Genomic DNA, 20287 nt, shown 5'->3' on the forward strand with positions numbered 1-20287 from the left:
TTATTTATTTATTTGAGAGAGAGAATGAGATAGAGCATGAGAGGGGGGAGGGTCAAGGGGAGAAGCAGACTCCCCGCCAAGCAGGGAGCCCGATGTGGGACTCGATCCCAGGACTCCGGGATCATGACCCGAGCCGAAGGCAGTCGCTTAACCGACTGAGCCACCCAGGTGCCCAGTATGGTTCTATTTGTATGAAGTCTAAAAATCATGCAAGAGAGAGTATCAACAGAATGTGGGGGATGTTACCGTTTGCTGGGAATGTTCTGTATCTTGAACCTGGTGCTAATGACATGGGTGCATACATGCACATTTCATAAGGTTTATACTTCAATGAGGGTTTAAATCAGTATACGCTTGTTTAACAACTCCAATGGAGACTTAATCCTGAAATAGCACAGTAGGAGCAGAAGGGCTGGTGGTGGAGAGGGAGCTGATGTGGGGGAGAGAGGGATAGGGACTTTCTTGGATGAGCTGAGGACTGATAGCAAAAAAGATGCCAGGGAATGGGTATCCCAGGCATGACCCCTGGAGGGAGTGGCTCTGGGTATTAGGGTTCTAGTGTTTGCATCCCTGGAGAGAGTGAGCAGTATCTTTTGGAACCGATCTCTCAGGGAACCCATTGCTACACAGTGCATTAAGGTTTACAAGGACCTTGAATCCTGAGATTTTTCACACATCCAAGTGCCTCCTCAGTGGGGACACGACACAGTATGGCAAAGGAGTAAGAGAAAGTACTTGCAGGAAAAGAAACTGCCTGATGCTTGATGAAGTTAGAATGAGTTGGTAACTTTGAGAGGCAAAGAACTTTGCGGTCCACAGTGGACCACAAGCCATTTTTTTTTTTTTTAATTTATTTATTCATTTGAGAGAGTGAGAATGAGAGAGAGTACATGAGAGGGGGCAGGGTCAGAGGGAGAAGCAGGCTCCTCGCTGAGCAGGGAGCCCGATGCCACAAGCCATTTTAAATCTGTGAACCTAATACAAAGAACATATATAAAAGGGGCAAGGAACACAGATGGTAGAAGAGGTAGAGAAATCCTTGCATGAAATGAAGCACAGGTTAGTCTCTCAGTTGGGTTTTTGGGTCCTCTCCATCACAGCCTGGCCTTGGTCATAAGAAGGATCAGGTGAGAGGGTATGAGATCCACATAAACATCTCTGAACTCAGTATCCAAGATCAGTGACCTGGTAGGTACACAATAAATGTAAAACCCCGAACCCTGAAGTTAGCCACTAAGTTTTCTTTCCACACTGAGAGCTCCTGAAGAGGAGCTATGCACAACACAGGCATCTAACACAAGAGTAAATGAGGCAATAGGCGGAGTGATGGGAGTTTCATTTCAAGGAAAAAAATTCCTGACCACAATAATTAACAGTGAAATTGCTTTAACTCAGTGTCTAGGACCTTATCTGTTTGGAGAAAGGTGGCAGAATGCACATGCTCTCAGTATCCACTCGGTCCCATGACATGTGGGTGCCTCTTTGCTGATGAAAGGTGTAGGTGCTATGGAATCAATGGAAATATTCTCCCTCGTTTCAAGGGCTGTGCTGCCAGATGTAGTCAACAACAACAACAACGCAGGAAGCCCAGTGAAATGTGAATGTCGGGCAACCCGTTGCTTACTTATTTCTGAACAACCACATCTGGCCCTAACTAAAACCACATCATTACGCTCCTATTTTATACAGAGACTTATTCTAAGTGGTTACAAAACAAAAACTGAGTAATGAGTTAATGACTTGTTCCCATCCCCTCCATGTCAGCTCCCTCAGCCAGAGATCACGCCTCTGGAATTTTAATGCAAATGCTAGAAGACATAAAAGAATGTAGAGGTCACATTAAACTATGGAAAAGTACTTTTCTTATCTGAAATGCTCTCCCTAAAAAAATCACAATTTATTTAAACTAGTGAGGGGGGAAAAAAAAAAACCCAGCCTGGGTGACGTTTCTATATGAGGCTGTGGTAGGGTGGGGTGGGGAGAGATCTCCTTGAGAGAATAGAGATAGACGAAAAATTAACTCAACATTCCCACGACGGTCCAGAAAGGCTTATCTTTCTTCAAATGTGCTGTAGCTGCATTCACTCCCACTTTCAGTTTTGGCCCTTTGGTGCTTGTTTGAAAATGGTGATTACCACTAGAAGAAAGAGACTCTGGAAAGGCTAGGTTTGGTTTGGGGTACACCTAATATTCCCACAACTAGTGGAGAAAGGACACCAACCATGGATGGTAACAGAGTCTGTACAACCAACCAAGCCAACTCCATGTTTGACTTTCCCCTCCCACTTAATTTTCACGCCAACCCTGTGATGGAGGCAGGGCAGGTGTTATTACCACATTACACATGAGGCAACAGAGCAGAGCTATAGGGTTATGTAAGCTAAGGTCCCATTGCTAGTACAGCATGGACTGTGCTAGTAATCAGCACAGCTCAGCATGGACTCTGTGGAAATGACTCCAAAAGACATCTTTCCCACCATCTCAAGCTAAGTCCCCCAGGCTGGGGGTTCCCAAGAGGGAGAGATTACCATGATGGGTTAAAAACCAAATGGGATCACTTAGTCTCCAGTCCCCATCCGCCATTTATTTCTGCCTTCATTACTGATTCCAAGGGCATATTTTTATGATAATTTGGGAGGGGGGGTAGGTAGTCATGGTAAAACAGGTAGCAAGAGTTGTAATGAAGGGAAAAATGGGGGTGCCTGGGTGGCTCAGTCAGGTAAGCGTCTGATTCTTAATTGATTTTGGCTCAGGTCATGATCTCAGGGTTGTGAGATCAAGTCCTGCATCAAGCTTCATGCTAGGCATGGAGCCTGCTTAAGATTCTCTCCCCAATGGTGCATGCTCTCTATTAAAAAAAAAAAAGAGAGAGAGAGAGAGAGAAATGTACTCTAGACAATGGAAGACACCAGAGTATTATGGTAGACAGACAATGAAAAAGAGTAACACAAAAACAGGACAAAGACAGCTCTCCTCCACAGTTTAGTAACTAGACCAGGCAACACGTAGTTGACAGTAAATGCATCATCTCTGCAACAAAATGTTCCAAATTTCCACCCCTAATTTCTACCTTTGAATGAGTAAAGTGACTCTTTTCATCTTTCCAAAGCTCTGTAATAAAACAGAGTGCCATGGGGAAATATACATACAAAACAACCTTTATTTGGACCACTGTGCCTTTAGTGAGTGACATACAAAAGCTAGAAAAATAAACTCCCACTTAACTAAATTGTTTCATTATACGTGTGCATCCCACTATTTCCCCCAGAGTCCCAAGGGTTACTGCAGGTGTTCAGTGATGCACTGGGACCAAAGTCTTTAATGTGAAGCTTGTAGACACGATGGACAAGGGAGCAAAGCTGTAATGAAGAGAGCCCCATGGTGCTAAGTGACTATGGTTGCCTGTCTACGATAGCATGGATATGTTATTAATTCACAGTGGGTCAGCACTCTCTATCAATGTCCAGAGGCCTTAAGAAGCTCTGCACAGAATTCTAGATCATTGGATTCTGGCACTGACTGATCAAAGCAATGATCTCATAAGCCCATTCTTATTTTTCCTGAGATGATAATAGATAGGATAGGGGCAAGGTGAAAGGGAAAAAAATGGCCTGGGTGTCATCCTGGCCCTTCCCCGCCATCATCCCCCATTCCCTACCTCCCACATGCAATTCATCACCAAGTCCTGCTGAGCCTTCTGCCAGAGGATTGCTCCAATCCATCCCCATCTGCCTCCACAGTCACCTCACTTCTTGCCTCTCTGCTTCCGCTCTACAGTCCCTTCTTCATAAAAGTAGGCAGAAAGGTTTGAAATGCACAGCAAAGCAGGGCACTCCCCTATTGTATAACCTTCAATGGCTCCCCAGCACTCTGACGCTAAAGCAAAACCTCTTTGAAGACCATGTGTGAGGAAGCCCAGCTTAACCTCTCCATCCCCATCTGGTGACATCCTTCGAGTGATCATTGTCCCAGCCACACCGGCCTCTTTGGAGTTCTCCGACTATACCAAACTCCTTCCTGAGTCAGGCTCTGACTGTGTTTTCCCCCATCTGGAAGATTCTTCCCCAACTCTTCAAGGGCTGATTCATCCTGAATTCCTGTCTCTGCTTAAATGCCACCTCCTTAAAGAGGCCTTCTCTGATGGCTGTGTCTTATTGCCACTGTGCCCGCCCCAGCATACTGTGTATCACTACATTCTCTGAGTTTCTTCCATTTCACAGCAAAATTTCTAATGATAAGGTTACACTGTGCAATTATTATATCTAAATTCCAATTTAAAATAATTGGTATTTTCTATCTCCCCCCAGGAGAGCACAAGCTCCAGGAAAGCAGAGATCGTGGTATATTTTCACCAGTCCTCCCCAGACAACCTAAGCCTGGTTCCTGAGACACAGTGAATCCCCCCCTTCCCACTTCTCACCCCCCAAGTTTCAGGCCATACGAAGCCAGATACCCAGCGCCTACTTCACTTTGGGGGAGACCTTCAGAGATGGGGCTTCTTTAACCAGCATGCACAATTAATCCCACTGCTAAAATCTTCATTACAAACCATACAAACCACATTTCAGTCAGTTTCCGGTGTCTCACCACTGGGCCCTCTGCCAACTTAATATATGGAAATCCCATTCGGAAAGTTTGCTAAAGCACAGCTATTCTCATGACGTTTTTCCTGTCGTCTGGGCTCTAACCCTGAGGGCTGTGTTTGAACACAGATGGTCTTTCGTTAAAAAAGGTTTGTTTGTTTGGGCAGGTTTTTTCCAGGGTAGTAAGTTCTTGAGGGGAACTTCGCTCTGGTTTTCCAACCCTGTTTTTACAGCAGCTGCTGTCCTCTCTCCTGTAAACAAAAAGGCCAAACCACAGTCCCCAGGCAGCAGGACAAACACACCCTCCTGCTGGGAGGGCAGCCCTGCGCGGCGTGTGCTGGGTGGCCGCGGTGGCTCAGGGAGCCGCTGTCCGCCTTCCTGTTACTTCGCTGTCATTCATGAAAAGCCAGCCCACGATCGCATCCGCGGCTTCCTTGCAAAAAGGACTATCGGCAGGAGTTTCCTGCCTGCACGAATACGACATCCATGCAAAGATGCTTCGCCCAAGTCTTAGCAAAGGGGCCTCATTTACTCAAAACGTCCATGAACCTCATGATAGTCATCAAAGGCTATCATCTCTCTACGCAAAACCAGCAACACTGGGAAGTTTAAATGCTTTATTTACTTTTTTTTTTCTTTTTTCTTCAAGACAATCAATTCCATTCCTACTAATTCAGAAACTACAGTATTCAGATGGGAGGAAAGCCAAAACGAATCTTTTACTGTCTACGAAGAAAGAACTGCTAAATTATAATGCATGAATAAGGCTGTTCCAAGATTGGATAAAACACTTGGCAGAAACTATTTCAGGTCTTCTCTAGTACTTTGGAGCTACCCATTAATTTACAAACAGTTGATCTACTAATTACAAAAATGTTTTATCTATTCATTCAACCAGGAACAAGGCAATTGACCAGGAGCTTGATTCCACCCGCAGTGTGTGCTGGCTATTTGTACCTGGGAGAAATACCTTCCTTCAGAAAGCAAACTGCATTTTGTTTCTAAAAGTTTAGGGTTGGTTTTTTGTTTTCCATATTTAATATGAATGAGATCTCCCTCTATATTAGCTTTCTATTGCTGTTATAATCAATTACTATAAACATAGTAGCTTAAAATAACACCAATTCATTAATGCATAGTACTGTATGTAGGTCAGAAGTCCCAGCACCACAGGACTGGTTTCTCTCTGCTTGGGGGGTCTCACAAAGTGTCAGACCTACATTCTCATCTGGAGCCTGGGGGCTTCTTCCAAGCACAGATGGCTGTGGTGAAATTCAGTTTCTGGTGGTTGTAGGACTGACATCCGTCTTTGCTGGACATCTGTTGAGGGCCACCTGCATGTCTTGCCACATCTCCCACACCTCACACCCCCAATCTTCAAAGCCAGCAATGGAGAAGCTCCCTCGGGAAGAATCCCTCTCAGGCTTGCATCTTATCTTAAGAAAGCATCCAGTCCCTTTTTAAAGGCTCATCTGATTAGGTCAGATCCACTTAAGATAATTTCCTATCTTAAGGTTGACTACTTAGGGCCTTAATTACATCTGCAATCATCTTTTCAGGGTGACACCCACATTAACATTTGATTAGACAGCTAGGATAAGATGTATGGACGCCAGGGCCTGGAAATCTTGCGGGTCATTTTAGTTTTCTGCCTACCCCCAGTTATTCAAAAATTAATGTTTTCATGAGACAAAAAACAAATTTAAATGTGCTCCGCAGCCAGCACCAGTCTCCTGCTCTTGACTTAAGTGTTCTCAACACTTCATCAAGGCCCATATAAAATAGTTTTACTTTAAGACGCCCCCCAACACACAAGATTTGTACTTTCCTTGAAGGCAGCTAATAAGGCCTGTCTTTTCTTTTCTTTTCTCCCACATAGGTTAACACCAGGCAGGGCAGGGGAGAGGGAGTAATGAATATCTGCCTTCAATATTACAATAAAAACATATCAGAAAACTGCAAATATCAACAGGACTCAGTAATGGTAGCCCTCCACTTCACTTGCATGTTCTAAACACCTACCAGCAGTTACAGTACCCTCCCTTGCCCTCAAAAGACTAGAGGCAGTCCTACTTCAAACAAGGTCAACATTACAGCATTAAAAAAAAAAATGTAATACAGTTTTAATAGGGCCTTTTAGGGGAATCTAACGATTTAATATATGTGTGTGTTGCAAAGGGCTACACAAAGAGATGTATTATTGTTTTTAGAACTAACAATAATATTTAAGCAGAGGTATTTTTCTTAGTCATGATTATGCATCCTGCCTGGTCCTCCATACTCTGAATTTATCTATCTTGCCTTCTTTTGTTTACATTATCTGTCTTCCCTGGCTCCCCCTCCTACTGTAATGTTCAGAGACTATGTAATTGAGAAATGGAAAACAAAACAACAACAACAACAAACAACCACTATTCACCATGCAGTAAATATTTCCTGAGCCCCTACGATGTGCCAGGCACTGTGCCAGGTGCTAAGGAGAGATTAATTAACAGAGAACTACCCTACGTTTATGGCACCCTACTTTATTCCAGGCGGAAAGACAAATAAGCAAGTGGTAATTAGGAAAAATAAAGCAGGGTGGTGGCGGCAGGGGCTATAGGCACTTTTAGATGGGGCAATCAAGGAATGCCTCTGGATGACTGCGCTCAAAGGGAAGGCGTGAAGAAGGATGTAGATGTCCTGGGGAAGGGTGGTCCAGGAGGGAGCCCCGAGGCTGGAGTGTTGGAAGCAAGTCTGCAGGGAGAGTGAGCTGAGCAAGCAGCATGGTAAGAAGGGAGGCATGAGGGATGGGAACCACATCTCCCAGATGAGAAGCCATTGACAGGTTTTAAACAGATGAACGCCATGATCTGGCTTAACACACAAAAAAGAACATTCTGATGGGGTGCAGGGAGAGAGGCCAGATGGCATTTGAAAGAGGGTCTTGGTAAGAATCTGAAGGAGACATGGAGTTGATTAGAAACTGGCTGAGTGACTCTCTTCTCCAGTAAAAAAAAAAAAAAAAAAAAAAATTTTTTTTGTTTTAACTCCTTCCACCACCTAAAAAAATGCCCCCAAGAACCAGAAAAGCCTGGACCAGGTGGAGAAAAGCTACCAGAGAAGATGTAACACACTGAGGACACTAGGAGTGGGCAAGTCCCTGCAGCTCTGACTCCCCACTTGTGATCTCAGAGAAATGTCAAGATGGTTGCTTAAGAGAAAGAGGTGCTTGCTGGTCAGGCTACCCAAGAATCAGGAAGAAACTCTGTGAACCACTCTCTGGAACTCTGGAACACTGAATCCACTGAATGAAGGAATTAATAAAAAGAACCCATGTGGACCCAATCAAACCTTTGGGGGACAAGGAGTGGTCTGGTAATTTTGGAATATTCACCAAGCCTGTGCTCACTCATCCTGGCAGCTCTCAAAGGCACAAGCCACGCATCTCTGTCCACAACTTCCCTCTGGCTTTGCACACGGCGGCCCTTTCAGTTGCCATGCCCTCCCTGCCGTGATAGTAGGGAGAAAGCCGCCAGTAAGCACTGATCCTGTAACCCAGTCCCTCAGTTAGGGAGACTTAGGTACAGCCCAATGTTTGCAGATTTTTCTATTCATGGAGAGGGTTAGAATGGGACCCCTGGAGTAGAATGTCTTCCCGGTGAGGCAAAAAGCCAAAAGAAAAGATGCCTTTGAGTCTGCACCTTCAGGGTGCTCTTAGTACGAAGAGACCCTACGCCTTCGATGAAATGAGGAAATGGGACATAAATTAAGAGGTCATTTGAAGAAAAATACTAGAAATACTTCAGCTGAAAACTAAAAGAAATAAACTGTCCAAAACTTTATAAACTATTTATAGATGAAGTGACAGGGGGGCAGCACACCTTGACTACATTTGTATTATTTTAGTAAAAATTTATACGAACATGAAATGACATCAATTGTTGGCTCCTTGGCTAATTTATCATTTTTATGATGTAAACAATTCTAAAATATTTCAGTCAACTCACAGATCCCTGTTCCGTAATGCTGGAATAAAGGACAGCTCTGGTGTTTTCCCACTTGAACAGTATAATGTGGTGATGTGTCCTCATTTCAGTGATTTGGAGTGTACATTTCTTCTTTAACAGAAACCTATTGTACTCTTATCTTGTTGAAAAAGGAAAGTGGTGGCTCCTAAATGTTAGGCTATTCCTTTCAAAGAGGTACTAAATATTTTATTACTGTTTGTGACCCTAAGTATTCTGAGTTAAAATAAAAAGGAACCAATTCACAGTCGATATCCCACATCCACTCCAGGAATAAAAGGGTATCAAGGTCTTTCTGTGATGTCTAAAATGAATCCTACAATTAGGTACATATGTACGCACGTGCGTGCACACACACACACACACACACACACGCTTTGCACAAAGCCTCCTCTTTCTGCTCTTGATAGAAAGCTAGAAATTGGTCTCTCTTTGGCCTGCACTCGCACTCCACTTCTATGAAGTTCAAACTTTCTGGTGTCCCTGTCTCACCTCAAAAATGCCTTTATTTACCTCTTCCTTTCGTAGAGAATAACTTTAAGACTAAAAATAAGACCAAAGCTCATTAATCCAGAACATAAGGGGAATAAAGTCTCCACATGGCACATCTCTCCAGTATGTGTGTTTGATACCCAGCCCTTTCAACAGAGGGAGGAAACTCAAAATAACAATGAGATACAAGCTCTAGAGAAAATTGTACATTGATCATTGGTTCATTTTCCAAAAACACGCCAGAAAATCTTAAGAGTTCTTATTATAAACAACTCGTAAAATGCATAGCAAGATACAGGGAACATCTAGCAAATAGTTAATGGGACAGTTAGTCTTAAATCTTCATGTTGCCACAAACAAACCTAACGTGCAAATGTTTAGGGTGAAAGACCATTCATTTAAAAATTATTCTCGTTTGAGGGAGAGAAAGAGGGAGATAGAGAGTGTTCACACGTGGTGGGGGGGGGGGGATGCAGAAGGAGAAAGAGAGAATCTTAAACAGGCTCCATGCCCAGCGTGAGCTGGATCTCAGGACCCTGAGATCGTGACCTGAGCCAGTATCAAGAGTAAGACGCTTAACTGACTGAGCCACCCAGGGGCCCCTAAAATTACTGTTAAATAAAGATTAGGCTTTGGATTTTCAATGTGGTAACAATGCTAGTGAAGCTTAATTAAAGCCAACAAAACTACTTTCAGAAATGCGATTGTGAATCAGTGTGAGGCCCAAGTAGCACTTTTTTTGTAAAGGTTCAGAACTAGAGATGCAAGGAGAACACATTGGTAGAAATCTCCACCCACCCATCCTATCCTAAATATTATTCCCTAATAAACCTCAGGTCCATACATATTGAAAATCTCTCTCCACCTTAAGTTACTTGTGAGGTCGTTTATTTAGCAAATTCCTCCCTGGAGTGGGAAGCAACAGGAATCTGAAGAAAGTTCTATGAATGGAATGATTGATTTTTATCTTCAAACCTGCTTGGGCTGGTCCTATTTTGATGGCCAACTTTCCTCAGACACTAACCTGGAATCATGAAGAAGAAAAATAAATACTTCCAGCGACCTCCAGACACCAGGGGGAAAACCCCAGATTCTCTGTCTCTTCACACAGCCTCCCAGGAAGCAGAATGGCGGTGAGGGGGGTGGGGAGGAGCGTGGCATTCAAACTGCACAGGTCCTGGCCCAGGACGGCAAGAGCGTCTCGGGGCACACAAAGTAGCACAGCAGAGAAAAGTTTATGAGAGAAGAAGAGCCACACACCAGAGTCTGATTTACCAAAGTGAACAAGGGAGAATATTCCTTAAAAATAACTTACTCGGGATGGACACTGACGTCAAAACCCTAGCCAAATGCCAGGCTTTAATGTGAAGTGGAAGCTCGATTTTAAAATATTCTATGTATAATTTGTTAGCTTTTACATAACAGGAGATCACCCTACACTCAGTTTAAACTTGGAAGATTCATTCATGTAATCTCACTACCTAAGAGAGGCTGAAGAGAAAGGGAGAAGGACAAGGGCTGGGGACCTGGGTGTAAATCCTGGCTCTTTAATCCATGTTTGAGCAACTTGTTGAAATCCTTTATGCCTCAGTTTACCCACCCATGAGAAAAGTATATTATTAGGATCTGTCCCACATGGTTATGACATGCAGAACACTGAGCAGCGTCATACAATAAACATACAACAAATATGAGTGATTATTGTTACTCCAAAAACAAAATCAGATTTCCTGAAACGGAGAGGTTCCCAAAATTTAGAGCGCACAAGGCTCGCACAGATAGCTTATCAGAAAATGCAGATTCTTGGGTCCAGCCCCAGTAAGGCCGATTCAGGAGGTCAGGGGTGAGGCCGAGAGTCTGCAGGTTTGGCAATTACCTGAGGTGGTTCTGCTGCACCGGAAACACATGGCGAGAACCACTGCTCTAAGGGTCTAAGGGGTAAGCACCGCGTTATCGGGGAAGTCTGTGGCATCTGCTAGGAGCTGAGAGAGTACAGGAGTGACCACGAAGAGGGAGGGCCACAGTGCAGGGGGGCGGCTCCCTCCTCCCAACCCCCAACTGCTCCACCTCCAGCCCCCCACGGGTCGGAAGCAGCCATGCAGAGGCAACCGCAAGAACAGCGCTGTCTGCCTCTTCCCTGCTGCAGACCAGGCAACGGGGGGAGCTCTTGCCTCCTAATGCCAAGGGCCAACCTGCTCCCTGTGGACAGAGCAGCCCACGCTCCTGCTGCTCCAACTCAGAGCCAGGCTAGTGGCCACACAGAGAGAGGGCGGGGCTGTCCCCTGAAAATCAGCTTGTTCTCATATAGCTACTTAAAATAACAACTAAAACACAGGTGCATTTTAAACTCTGTCTTCGCAGCCCACAATCTGATTTCCTAGAGATTTCCAAAGCCGTGGGCATGTTCTCGTGCTTCATCACCTTACTTGCATGAGGTAGAACCTGTCCTATTTTCATCTCTTCTTTTGCAGGGAGTTGGGACTCATGAGTAACTGCCCAGTTTGTAGTGTGCTGGGCACCATGAATGCATGGAGACAAAGCTCTTTCATTCAACCTGCAAAATGAGGGGGGTGTGGCCCGCAGGGATCAAAAGGCTTCTTAGGTAATGACAGAAACAATAACCACCACTCCAGCACAAGGGTCCATCCCAGGCCAGGTGCTGGGCTCGAATTCTCTCTAATCTTCAGATCAAACATGTGCAAATGGTGTCTATGGTGCCTATTTCACAGACGGGAAAACTGAGGTACCAAGAAGTTAAACCACCTGCCTAAGATCCATACACGGGATGAAAGGTTTCAAATTCAGTTCTTCCAGACCCACAGGTCTCCAATGTAGTTCTTCAAATATTATCTTATTCAAACTCACTAAATCTTGAGAATACAAAAGAGATGGGTGAGGCTTGTCACAGAGGAGGAACACAGCCAGAAGACCACCATCAAGGTCAACAGCCCCGTCTGACCTGCCACGTGACACTCTCGCCATTCATATCAGGAGGCACTTGTAATCCCTAGCTTGTCTGTTATTCCTGCTCAGAAATAAAGATTTGTGACTGGCACGAAACTTCTGGCCCAGACAAGCGTCTTACCACCTATAAAAGAGGCTGGCACCTGCCCGGAGGGGTTCCTCGCTTCTCTGGGGTTTCACATCCCTCCTTCACTTCTGTGAACAGTGGCTAAAGTAAATATGGCAGAGGTCTCTTAGGAAGAAAAGTCTTATATAAGTGCAAAGAAGAATTATTGCCCCGACTTCAGAAGCCTCCCAAACACATTATAAACTCTTCCTTATGCTATTGTAAATATTAAGGTTTGCATTAAACATTCAGGAGAGCTGCTCTGGGTACATAATTAGGGAGAGCAAATATTTGTTCAAATAAGCCTCAATGGGACCTCCTCTTTTCGACTAGGTATAAAAATTTTTTTAAGCAGATGGATATAGGATACGAAGACGTGGCCCCAAATCTTCCCCTTGCCCTGATCACGCCACTCCTCAGAGACCCATAAATCTTCTTAACAAAGAAGAAGCTTCCAGGCCTCATACATTAGCCCGGCATTTTCTCCCCAGGCCTTCCGAGTTCCTGCTCCCCACAGAGCTGCTGTTGACACTCCTCACAGGCACCTGCTTTGCAGACCCTTTGTCTCCTGACAAGATAATCAGTGCAAGCCAGATAAGCATGGAGGCAGAGGGAGGAGAGAGGGCTCCTGCTCCTCGGGCAGTGTGCCCCCAGTAACGAGGACATAGGGACGGACAGCTGTAGACCCCTCGTCTCTGAGTCTCTTCTTTCTGGAATGCTTTCTTAACTGGCAACGGTGATACTGTCAAGCAGAAAACCACCACTTTTTGCCATTTTATTGTCGTCTCATCAAGCTCAATATTTCAGCTTCCCAGACAGCATCTGGCTGATTTCACTTCTGTCGTGTGGCAGAAATTCTTCCTTCCAACCAGAGGGGGACAAGCCGAGTTCAGAAACCAAATTACATTGATTCTTCGGGAGACAGATGTTTTCTGCAGATAACTTGTTGAACAATTTTTAAGGGGTAGGGGAGAAAGAGTAGGATGAGGGGGAAATAGTTCTCTTTCAGTTTTGCAGTTCTTTCTTTTCCCCACCTTCAGTGACTCACTTGATTAAATGAACAGGGAGCTAGGCTCTGCTGTGTTTGTCTCCTGCTGGCTCATCAAGTTATATATATATAAAAAAAAAGGCATGCATTCCTACACACGTCTATATGAGGATCAAGAAAAAAGAGAGTGAGTAATTGCGGGTGGAGGAGAAACCAGCATCTCCCCAGTACAAAAACTGAATTCGACCATTCAGAAAGTCAACAGCAAAGGCACCGAAGAAGTAGAGGTATAAAGTCCCACGCTTTCCTAGCAGGGGCCAAAGGCAGGCCACCCCAAGATGGGCCACGTAGGCATGCAGATAGTTTTGAGTTAAAAAGCAATCAAAACCCAGCAGATTCAGGAAAAGCTCTGTACTCCCCTCCCCCGCCCCCACCCAATTGCCTGAAAAGAATTTAGATAGAAGACCTGAGCCCGGAAGAGAGCTATTACCGTAGATAATCACATTATCCTTTGAACTAGGTATGGCTGACAGGGAGGAACTTAGCAAGGCCTGTTTGATCTAAGTCCTCTATGTCCCATTGTTTCTGAGTGGACCAGCAAACATTTGTTTACCAAACGTTGACTCTTTTTCATCTTCCTGTGAATTACATTCCCAAACCCCTAACCCCTTCTCTTGAATTCAGAATGATACATATACATCTCATTTTGCCTCACTATCATCGGAATGTGTATGTCTGCGTGGATTCCCTATACATACGAAATTAAATTTGATTTTTTTCCTATTAATCTGTCTCGTGTCAGTTTGAGTCTTAGTCCCTCTGGAAGGACTCTGAGGGAACAGGACAGCCTTGCTCCCCGACACCTACAGTCAGGCCTTTTGTGCCAATGCTGGGTTGAAAGGAGAAGGCTGTACGAAGAAGACACTTGTGTCCGTGGCCTTGTAGGGTATACAATCGAGCCAGGCCAGCCTGGATATTTATGGACTGGAAGAGTTAACCAACAATGCAAACACAGTGAAGGAATGATCAGACTCAAAACACAAAAGCTAATTTTAAACTCTGCAGAAATCCAGAAGAGGACAGATTCATGGCCTATAACACACCTTAAGTTTATCATCTATTGTGGCAGTCTTTGCTCAAATCCCTATTTCCCAAAGCAGGTTTCACAGAATAGCACAAGAGAAAAGGGGTCTGTTCTGATCAAATATTTTGGTACTGATATATTTGGTCCCCTCTGGAGATTCACAAGCCATATTAGCATATTTAAGGCTGAGAAAAGCTTCGGAAAGGAAACCTACATAACTGCAATTAACCAGGCCTTCCCCCAATTTTTCTGGCTATTGAACCCACTAGCAAATATCCTGCTTATCTTGCAGAGAATGCTATAGCAAAAATGAGTATTATGGCTGGCCTGGTGGTCCTTTCTCAATCCTGTCCCATTGCACCCCTGTCCCAGCCCTTGTCTGCCAACAGCACCCTCAGCCATGCTTCTTCCAGAGATGGCTGCCGCAGGAAAAAAATGACTCCTGAATTAAGATACTGCTAAGAAGTTGGAGAGTTGGCCAGCCAGAAGAGTGCAATACTCTTGATCTTAGGGTCATAAGTTCAAGCCCCATGTTGGGTGTGGAGATTACTAAAAATCAATTTTAAAATGAATAAACAAATAAATAAACTTAAAAAAAAGTGAGTGAGTTAGCAAAGTTCTTATGCTGACCTCAGTAAATACCATTTCTAAAAACAGATCCTAGAACTGTGTTGCCCAGTTCCCAGCACCATGTCACTAAATTTAAATTAAATTTTAAACTTGAACTCCTCGGTTGTGCTAGCCACATTTCAAGTACTCAGTATCCACATGTGGTTAATGATGATCCTGAACGTTTAGAATATTTCATTGCTGCAGAAAGTTCTACTGAGAATACAGCTCTAGAAGGGCAAACAAATCACAGGTTTCAAAGAAAAGGAGCAGAATTTGAAAATCTTCATTGAAAGGACTCTAGATCAGACTTCTAAAGTCCTGTATTTAAAAGAAATGACTGAATCAAATCCAGACTTATCCCTTGAATAACAAACTGTTTCAGTCAATCTAGATCCATTGGAGCTAGCAAGTCTAATTTGCTAGAGAAAATGCTCCTTTTACAGTATCTTGTACATCTGGCAGTGAAGGAGATATTTCTAACTCAGTTGACAGTCAGATGCAATCAGATAGAGCCAGAGCATTTTTCTACTAGTTTATTAAGAACCCAGCAGACAGTCTGAATCCTAAATCTGAACACCACTGAACATCAGCTGTTTGGACGGTTCTTGTTCAATTAAGTGGATTTCGCACAGCATTAAGAAATAGTCAGAGGTCCAGAAAAATGCCATGCAGAATAGGAGACAGAGAAGTGTGGTCCAAGTCCTGCGGCCAGAGTAACAGAGGCCAAGAGGGAGAGAGGCTCTTTGCCCAGCCGTGGGTTCTCACCATCACTTCTGCCCCCTCCACTCGTTTAAATATTTCACCCTCATTTTTGAGATCTTAAAAATAGATGGAGCTTTTATTCTGGTCAATCAGCACAGTTAATGGTTTTCCACACCCCAGCACTTTTTGACATCAGACTCTAACCCACTCTAGCTCAGCACCCTAGCAGGGGCCAATCAATATTTGTTTTCAATGCTGACCATGTGTGTTCAGGCATCTTTGTTCCTCTCTCAGAGCCAGACCTTCTTTAGAAAAGCCAGCATGGTATGAGGATTCTCTAATCCAATCCATGTTTCCTGCTGACAGGCAACTTGTCTGTAATTCATCAATGATATCCCCTTGGGCTATGGATTTTTCTGGATTGGCAACCTGCTAGGTATGCAGCTGGTTCTCAATATGCATGGTGTGGGTAGGCACACACACTCAAAAATGAAGGATGTGGTTGGCAGGGTAACTGTAAAGTCTTATTTCTTGAACAAGCACTGTAGAACTGAGGCATCCCCAGGAAAAGCTTAGCTTTGCGCCTTTCCTCCTCTGGAATATGTTCAATCTTTTGCCTAAATTACTCATCTCTCTCTCTGGTAAACTCTTCAGTCAGTCTAGTCTGACTCTAAGATCCAGTTTTCATGTTACTTCTTCAAAGAGATTCCTATGCATCTGAGCTACTCATCTCTTCTCCACTTTCTATATAGTATCATGGCACATACCACACTACCTTGGAAATACTTCTGTGTGCCCTTCCCACCCACACTTTCTACTTTATGCTTCATCACTCTCAACTGTCATCCCCTAAGTAACTCGATGCCAGCCACAGAGTAGGCACTCTGTGTCTGATGAATGAATAAATGAATGAATGAACTGGTTATCTGAACAAGTGGGGCAGACTGTATTTTCCGGAAATCACTAAAGCAGTATTGCTAGTGCTAATGGTCTTCCAGAACCTTGCCACTTGTCATCAGGAAATGGAGTCTATTGCCCCTCCTATTAAACCTGGATAGGACTTTGTAATTGCTTTGATGAATATAACATGGTAGAAGCAATACTGTCTATTCCAATGCTAGGTTCCTTAGCTCCTTCTCTCAAGAAGCTCACCCTGGGAACCCAACCACTGTATGATGAGGAGGAGCAGGCCACGTGGAGAAGTCACATAGAGGTGTTCCAATGGAGAGAGCCCAACTTAAATTATCAACTAGTAGCTACTGGTTACCATACTAAACAGTGCAAATCTATATTTAGCTAAGTGAACAAGCTTTCAGATTTGTACGGTCCAATATGGTAGTCGCTAGTGGCTATTTAAATCTGAATTAATTAAAGTAAAAATTCAGTTCCATAACTACACCAGCCATACTTCAATTGCTTAGTAGTCATGTGTGATTAGTGGCTGCCATATTGGACAGTGCAGATATAGAATATTTTCATCATCACAGGAAGTTTTATTAGACAACACAGTTTCAGATGATTCCAACCCCAGTCTTTGAGCTCTTCAGCTGAGGCCCCATTCATCACAGAGCAAAGACAAGTCATCTCTGCTCTGCCCTGTCTTAATGCTTGACCCTCAGAATCCGTCAATAAACGGCTGTTTATGCCAGTAAATTTCGGAGTAATTTGTGATACAGTCCCAGTAAGTGGAAAAACAATTTTTTGCATTACAATTTCTGGCAAAACTACATTCTTCCTACATTCCTGAAAGCAGGATTGGAAAAAGGGAAGAGAAAAGCAATAGGCAGAGGGCAGTCATTGTTGAGATGGCTTACTGTAACAACCGAACACTCAGTATCTGTCACTAACTGCTCTACCCAGAATGGGCTGAGGGTCAACATTTTAGGGGAGAAGCAGCTAAAATTTCTACCAGTACTTTTTCGGAGTATAGGCCAGTGGAACATCTCTTTCAGTCTGGAACACTTCTTTAGTCTTATCCTGCCCTTGCACATACCAAGAGGTAAGATGCCAAAATGCTGTCAGTTAGACTTCCACCCCACCTGTGTTCAGGAAGGTATTTGCAGTTGTTTGCAATAAATGCACAGATGCAACAATCAAGCCAAAATCATGAATATAGGTCATGATTTACAGACTTTTTCTGTAAAGGGCCTGGGCCACAGTTTGCTGACCCCCTATGCAGACTGAAAGACAAGGGGTTAATGCCATGAATTCAAACAGAAATTGCTTTGGGAAAGAGATCAAGAAAAATTAAAACTTCAACTGGCTGAACTGACATACACATTTTCCATCATTCAGTAGAGGCATGGAATAATAAACAGGCTACCCTGGCCTTTGCCTGAAAGCATGAGCTCAGATGCAGCTTATTCTGATTATTTGTTATAAGATAATAAGCACAACTTCTGTTCCATTAATAGCCCAATGCACATGAAGCCATAAAATTTAAAACCTTTTCCCCTATGGGGCGCCTGGGTGGCTCAGATGGTTAAGCATCTGCCTTCGGCTCGGGTCATGATCCCAGGGTCCTGGGATCAAGCCCCATGTCCAGCTCCTGGCTCAGCGGGGAGCCTGCTTCTCCCTCTGCCTCTCCCCCTGCTCGTGCTCTCTCTCTCTCTGTGTCTTGAATGAATAAATAAAATCTTTAAAAAAAAAAAAAAACCTTTTCCCCTCATGTGGCAGGTATGTACAAAGGGAAATAGTTTGCTTGGATGGTTACTGGATAATCAACTGTCCAGACTGTTCTCTTCTTATTGGAATCAAAGGCAATAGATCACACAACCTTAGGGTTGGGTGAGCATTTCGACACTTTCCATCCTCACTTTACAGATGACAAAACCAGGAGCACATGGTTTGTACCCCCAAGGTACACACTGGCCAATCTGTGAACAGAGCCATCGAAGCCTGATGCTGTTTCCATGACATCCTAGTGGCCTGTGTGATCACACAGGATCTAAAGTCACAAAGCAAATGGGAGCAAGTACTGGGTAGCTAATATGCTTTTCCAGTTCTTTCCCACAGTAAAGTTCATGCCCTCCACAGATGACTCTGGTCTCAAGACCCCAAACTTACATTTTAAAAAAAAATTCAGTAACGGTGGTTCTCTTCCTTCCTCCTAAGAAACTCCACAGAATGTAGGCTCTCCTCTGTGACTATTCCTAGGTGGCACAGAATCTGACCTCCCATGCTGGTTTTCCCTACCAAGCCTTCCACAGGCCATCTACACGCTGCCAAGGGAGAGCTCTCCCAGAAGGCTCTTCAAATGACACACACATGGAGTCCTGAGATGTCCTCCTCGGTAAAGCACGCCCTTTATTTTACTGAAATTGGCCTCCGCAAGTATCTCTTAATAAGAGATAATAAGCGGGCGCCTGGGTGGCTCAGTTGGTTAAGCGACTGCCTTCGGCTCAGGTCATGATCCTGGAGTCCCTGGATCGAGTCCCGCATCGGGCTTCCTGCTCGGCGGGGAGTCTGCTTCTCCCTCTGACCCTCCCCTCTCTCATGTGCTCTCTCTCAAATAAATAAATAAAATCTTTAAAAAAAAATAAGAGATAATAAGCGAGTCTCTTAGCAAGCTAATGAGCGTCCATTGCCCAGGATGCTTGCTTTCCACTCCCTCCCCATCTCCCATCCCCTCACCCGATGGTTTTGGCTGCTTCAAGTGGGGTTACCCCTGCTCCGCAAGGAGCTCCCACAACCCCCTGTCTCCAGAGAAGTCATGCTGACCATGCAGCCCTTCCCTGCAGTATCCTCTGTGACTGTGGTGCGATGCTTTTGCAAAGCATCTCCTCCTTTGAAAGAGGGAACCCATCATCATTGATGCGTATGGGTAAATTCTGCATTTTGAGGGAGTGGGTTTGTTTCTGTTGGTAGGATCCTGCTGCTCTTGCAAACAAGAAAGCATACATATGAAAGTGGTCTGTGCCTATCACAAGATACAAGACAATCGAACACAGGTGAAGGCTTCTAGGCCCCTGGGACCAAACACTAACTGGTGAAACCCCAGGTGAGTCCACATGAGCCCATTTTCATGAAACTGAAGCGGAACGATTCCAGGCACTGAAGTCAGACACTGTCTTCCAATCCCAGCTTGACTACGCCCCAACTAGGTGGCCGGGCCCAGATAAACCAACCTTACTTCACTTGTGAAAGGCAGGGGATATTGCTAACACCCCAGGGTTCTGAGAAAGGAGAGAACACATGTCTTGTATAACACGATGCCTGGACCAACCAGGCCCTGGGTAAATGCTAATTCGCTTTCCCTTCATCCTCTCAGAAATTCCGGAATGAGAGGCTGGCACACAGAAAACCAGCTAGATTTAAAGGAGAATGTGACATCTAAAACTAATGATGTAATGTATGGGGATTAACATAAGAATAAAAAAAATAAATAAAATAAAATAAAGGAGAATGTGGAAAACCAACAGTAGCTGAACAGTTCCATCATTTATAAAGTTGGCTGTTCTAATTTAGTGTTTGACAGAATTATTTACAACTAATACAATGCCTAACTTTAGGGTTAAGAACAACCAGATTCTGCTCACCCTGTTACCTGAAACAATGAAAATTTGACCAAAGAATGCCCAACTAACAAACAAGTCAATATCTGATTCCGATTTTAAAGGAGGACGGCTCTGGTTAAATTGATATGAAATGCTCCACAATTTAACTCCTATACTTCGATCATATAGAGAGGAGAATTGCACGAAGTACGGGGTGGTCACGAAGATTCGTGTCCCCACCCTGACCCCTCTC

The 20287-nt window shown here is 44.1% G+C and overlaps 1 protein-coding gene and 1 long non-coding RNA gene across 3 annotated transcripts in view; both read right to left on the minus strand.

Moving 5' to 3' along the window:
* EXT1 (exostosin glycosyltransferase 1) overlaps positions 1-20287 on the minus strand; it is a 275848-nt gene that overhangs the window by 150322 nt on the left and 105239 nt on the right. The gene's annotated exons all lie outside the window — the stretch shown is intronic.
* On the minus strand, positions 19317-20280 carry LOC145720964 (uncharacterized). The gene is made up of 2 exons (XR_014144349.1): positions 19958-20280; positions 19317-19876 (listed from the first exon to the last, which is right to left on the minus strand). It is a non-coding gene; the product is annotated as an uncharacterized LOC145720964 (long non-coding RNA).

Source organism: Leptonychotes weddellii, chromosome 4 (genome assembly GCF_054177405.1).
Source record: "Leptonychotes weddellii isolate Sample4059 chromosome 4, ASM5417740v2, whole genome shotgun sequence".
NCBI classification, from domain to species: Eukaryota; Metazoa; Chordata; class Mammalia; order Carnivora; family Phocidae; genus Leptonychotes; species Leptonychotes weddellii.